The sequence below is a fragment of the Rhinopithecus bieti genome, unplaced genomic scaffold (assembly GCF_001698545.2).
Source record: "Rhinopithecus bieti isolate Rb0 unplaced genomic scaffold, ASM169854v2 scaffold_33474, whole genome shotgun sequence".
Classification (NCBI taxonomy): Eukaryota; Metazoa; Chordata; class Mammalia; order Primates; family Cercopithecidae; genus Rhinopithecus; species Rhinopithecus bieti.
This window is the reverse complement of record NW_016814460.1, coordinates 366,025-371,368: the sequence shown is the minus strand read 5'-3', so window position 1 is coordinate 371,368 and position 5,344 is coordinate 366,025. Positions and strand designations below refer to the sequence as shown.

At 43.2% G+C, this 5,344-nt stretch overlaps 1 protein-coding gene across 3 annotated transcripts in view; it reads right to left on the bottom strand.

Annotated features, from left to right (window-relative positions):
* Positions 1 to 3,545: 3,545 nt before the first annotated feature.
* Positions 3,546 to 5,344, bottom strand: part of GTSF1 (gametocyte specific factor 1) — an 18,312-nt gene continuing 16,513 nt past the window's right edge. For all 3 annotated transcript variants that reach the window (XM_017850929.1, XM_017850930.1, XM_017850931.1), the window contains exon 9: positions 3,546 to 3,753. The gene's annotated coding sequence lies outside the window, so the exon portion shown is untranslated. The remainder of the gene's footprint in view (positions 3,754 to 5,344) is intronic.

Genomic DNA, 5,344 nt, shown 5'->3' with positions numbered 1-5,344 from the left:
CTACCAGGAGAGTTAAGCATCACTTATCACCTACATTTGTTTTTTCCTGGTGAGAGCATTTGCAAATCACAATGGCACTTGTAGAACCCCTAGGGAGAAAGGCAATCTTCCAAAAAGCAAATCCTCTCCTTGGGTAGAGTATGGAAACCCTGGAGGAGACTAAAATGCAGGACTCAAAGCTTAGATCTCTGGCTAAGCTTTTGAAATGCCTCTGCATTTAACCTTTAACCATAACACTTGACTTTAGCTGAAACTGAGGCAGAATATTCAACTGTTTGCCTTCCATTGTTCACATCCCAAAGGAAGGGTATCCTCTGAAAAAGAAGGTCCCAAAGATAAGCAAGCTTTCCCTCTTTCCCTCCCAAGAACCATTTCTTTTTTTCTTCTTCTTCTTCTTCTTTTTTTTTTTTTAAAGACAGGAGTCTTACTCTGTTGCCTAGGCTGGAGTGCAGTGGCACCATCTAGGCTCACTGCAATCTCTGCCTCCCAGGTTCAAGTGATTCTCCTTCCTCAGCCTCCCAAGTAGCTGGGATTACAGGCACCCGCCACCACACTTGGCTAATTTTTTTGTATTTTTAGTAGAGACAGGGTTTTGCCATGTTGGCCAGGCTGGTCTCCAACTCCTGACCTCAAGTGATCCACCCGCCTTGGCTTCCCAAAGTGCTGGGATTACAGGTGTGAGCCACCGTGTCCGGCCTAAGAACCATTTCTTTTACTAGTTTTGGGAATCTCCAAAATTTCCAGCCATCTAAATCTAGACTAGTGAATCCTAGCCCTTAAAAGCTTGTGACCAGACAATTTGGTGGCTTTAATCATTAGTTTACTAAAGAAAGAGAACTGGCTGGGCACGGTGGCTCAAGCCTGTAATCCCAGCACTTTGGGAGGCCGAGGTGGGTGGATCATGAGGTCGGGAGATCGAGACTATCCTGGCCAACATGGTGAAACCCTGTTTCTACTAAAAATATAAAAGTTAGCTGGGCGTGGTGGCGTGTGCCTGTAATCCCAGCTACTCAGGAGGCCGAGGCAGGAGAATCGCTTGAACCAGGGAGTTGGAGGTTGCAGTGAGCCGAGACTGTGCCACTGCACTCTAGCCTGGAGACAGAGCAAGACTACATCTCAAAAAGAAAAAAAAGAAAAAAAAAGAAAGAAAGAAACAACTATTTGGTGAGCTAACAAAATTAACACAGGCAGGCATTCTCCTGTAGTGAGTGCTACTCACACTCCAAAAGGTCAGATGTTTTGTGATTATGTCCTAGTAGTCATGAGCAAAGAGATGTCTTCCTAAAATAACAAAATGTTTTTCATAAATGACAGATGCTAGCTTATCTTGACCCTTTAAACATTTAAGAAGCACAAAGTAACTATTTTCTTTTTTTTCCTTTTTTGAGACAGAGTCTTGCTCTGTTGCCCAAGCTGGAGTGCAGTGGTGCGACCTTGGCTCACTGCAACCTCCAGCTCCTGGGTTCAAGCAATGCTTATGCCTCAGCCTCCTGAGTAGCTGGGACCACAGGCACACACCCTCATGGCTGGCTTTTGTCATTTTAGTGGAGATCAGGTTTCATGATGTTGCCAAGCTGGTCTCAAACTCCTGGCCTCAAGTGATCTGCCCACCTTGGCCTCCCAAAGTCCTGGGATTACAGGCATAAGCCACTGCGCCTCATGAATAAATTAATTTCTATTTAATTGAGTTATATTTGAGTAGCTCTTTGCAATGAAACTCACATTACTCGGTTTTCCTAAACTAGGTAGGAGCTCTAGGTTCTAAGTGTAGTATAGACAGTTTTGTTTTGTCATCACCAAAATAAATAAAATCAAAAAGTGTTTTGTATTTTTGAGTAATATGACTTCTTTAAAATAAAGTTGTTGTGAGGTACTGATATACAAACATAAATGACTGGAATTAGGGGTCATATATGTGTATTTTTTCCTCAATATACTACTACCTTTTCCAGGAGAAACAGCCTACTTATTAAGATCACATAGCTGGAAGCAGAAATACTATTGTGCTGGGTCTTATCTTGAACCTGTTTTTAAAGATTGAGACTAAATAAACAGCTCTGCTTCATTAGGGGGAGAATCCTGTTCTATGGAAAACTCCTGGAAGGAGGTATTCCACAGGAGTCCACTCCCCCTTTTTATCTGTCATTTTCAAACCATGCTAGAGAGATCTTTTTTGGAAATGTTTGTCAGTATTCTTCATCCAAGTCCCTATGTATACCAGATCCCAAATGCCTCCCCACCATGCTAGACACTAAAACCAAACCCAACCTGATAAAAACCAAACAAGCCGGGCGCAGTGGCTCACGCCTGTAATCCCAGCACTTTGGGAGGTCAAGGCAGGCAGATCACCTGAGGTTGGGAGCTCAAGACCAACCTGACCAACACGGAGAAACCCCTCCTCTACTAAAAATACAAAATTAGTCGGGCGTGGTGGCGCATGCCTGTAATCCCAGCTACTCACGAGGCTGAGGCAGGAGAACCGCTTGAACCTGGAGGCAGAGGTTGCAGTGGGCCAAGATGGCGCCACTGCACTCCAGCCTGAGGAATAAGAGTGAAACTCCATCTCAAAAACAAAAAACAAAACACAAAACAAAACCCCAAAATAATCCAAATAAACTAAAATCTGGTCTGGGGAGATTATAAAGTCTCCTTTTTTTTTTTTTTTTTTTTTGAGACGGAGTCTGGCTCTGTCGCCCAGGCTGGAGTGCAGTGGCCGGATCTCAGCTCACTGCAAGCTCCGCCTCCCGGGTTTACGGCATTCTCCTGCCTCAGCCTCCGGAGCAGCTGGGGCTAGAGGCGCGGCCACCTCGCCCGTCTAGTTTTTTGTAGTTTTAGTAGAGACGGGGTTTCACCGTGTTAGCCAGGATGGTCTCGATCTCCTGACCTCGTGATCCGCCCATCTCGGCCTCCCAAAGTGCTGGGATTACAGGCTTGAGCCACCGCGCCCGGCAATGTCTCCTTATAAGGATCCACAAGATGCTAGGATAGCCAGAGCTTTGGGTGTTTCAGAAATCTAAGTCATTACACACGTATCCCAGGGCAGTCAGCAGGGCCTTTACACATTTAAACTCTGAAGTTTAATCAAATTTCACACACAGGTGGAAAGCCTATCTCTTCTTCACAGGTACACTTTCTCCCCTCCATTCCAATCTTAATTCCTACATAATCCACACTTAGATTAACCGCTAGTACAATTTCTAGCTGGAATGTGGGGAGATAAATAAAACTACCCTAGGTTGGAAATAGGCAGTAAGATGTCCTAAAGACTATAAATAAGAATGGAGTATTTTGCTATATAAATGTTATCAATATCTCAGAGAATGGATAAACAGATGCACTGATCAGAAAAGGTCCATTGCTATAAACACTAAAAGGAATTTGGTCCATGTGTGTCAGAGAACACAAATATACAGTTTCTTTTTCTAACCCAAGTGTCCTGTCTATTTCAGTTAGATCCTTTAAGAAAACTTTTAATCATAATGGTTCATTAATGTGGAATTGGATGTGATCTCCAATCTTGGGGCTGCAGGTACTTGACCAAACTATTAAGCAATCTGTATCAAAGGTTTATTTGGAAGCTTCTGAGTATGAGGGTACTTGCATCAAACGAGGATTCAAGTGGAGGGGGGGAGGAAAAAAATGTGCTTGTCAGTTTGGAAAGTCACAGAGTTTATCATTCTATAATTAGATTAGGAGGAAAATGAAGAACCCACTGGTAGCAGGAAGAAGCAAGAGTCTTTTAGGGTCTGGCATCTGCAAGTAAATGGAGAAAAAAAAGTTCTTAGTTTTTTTCAATGAAAAAAGCACCAACTACATCTGACAATGGGCCACACAACTACAACCCAATTAAATTGTCTTGTCCCGCTGGAGGAATCTGCTGTTGTTAATGGCAGAACACCAAGTACCTTCTGACCCTTAACTCTTTAGTACCACTGAGCACAGAGAAACTTGTTAATTGAATTTAAAACATTCTATACAGAAATCAATGTACACTCTGTGTCAAGAGTTTTACAAGTGAGGAGAATATCAGGAAATTGATTCAGATAATTCTGGATTAACTCCAATTAACTTACCTTGATCTTTTTCTCACATACTGTATTTACTCATTAGTTCAAAAATAGTTTTTGAGCTTTTACAATGTACATTAGGGGACAAGAATTAGTATGATACTACTTGCTTCTGAGGTACTGGTCTAGTAAAAGTGGAGTTGTTGATAAAAACATAAATAGGATAAAACACATTAAGTGCTAAGTGAACAAACCCCTGTCATGTGTGTACATTCAAAAACATTTCACTCACACTTAAGTTCCTTAAGGGCACAGTCATATCTTTTATTTCTTTTGTATCCTTCCAAATAAACCAGAGAATTCTGCAACAACAGGCATTGGAAATAATACTTAATGGCCAGGCACAGTGGCTCCTGCCTGTAATCCTAGCTATTTGGAGGCCAAGGCGGGTGGATCACCTGAGGTCAGGAGTTTGAGACCGGCCTGGCCAACATGGTGTAACACTATCTCTACTAAAAATACAAAAATTAGCCGGGCGTGGTGGCGCATACCTGTAATCCCAGCTATTTGGGAGGCTGAGGAAGGAGAATTGCTTGAACCCAGGAGGTGGAGGTTGCAGTGAGCCGAGATTGCACCACTGCACTCCAGCCTGTGTGATGGGAGCGAGACTCCATCTCAAAACAAAAGCAAACAAAAAACTCAAACTTCATTTTTATTAAGAGGATAAGGTCTGTGGCTGCTTAAGGATTCTTATCTAACCTAATTATTTTTCTGATTCCTCAGGAGTTACACAGAAAATAAATTTTTTAGTGTGTAAGGAGTTTAACCGCAAAGAGTTAAGTCCCAAAGGAGAGAAGAGTCTGGTCTTAAGTTATAGACACAGAACTTTCTCCTAGATTTTATCTTAGAGTAGCCTTTTTTTTTTTTTTTAGACGGAGTCTCGCTGTGTCGCCCAGGCTGGAGTGCAGTGGCCGGATCTCAGCTCACTGCAAGCTCCGCCTCCTGGGTTCACGGCATTCTCCTCAGCCTCCCGAGTAGCTGGGACTACAGGCGCCCGCCACCTCACCCAGCTAGTTTTTTGCATTTTTTAGTAGAGACGGGGTTTCACTGTGTTAGCCAGGATGGTCTCGATCTCCTGACCTCGTGATTCGCCCGTCTCGGCCTCCCAAAGTGCTGGGATTACAGGCTTGAGCCACCGCGCCCGGCCGAGTAGCCATTTTTACTAGACAGCTATTAATATTGTTTGATGGCAGACACCTTGTATAGCATATCAGAGAGGAACTCAAAATTCACCATTTATCCAGGTCTGTTCAATGTATGCTTCTCTTCCAATCCCC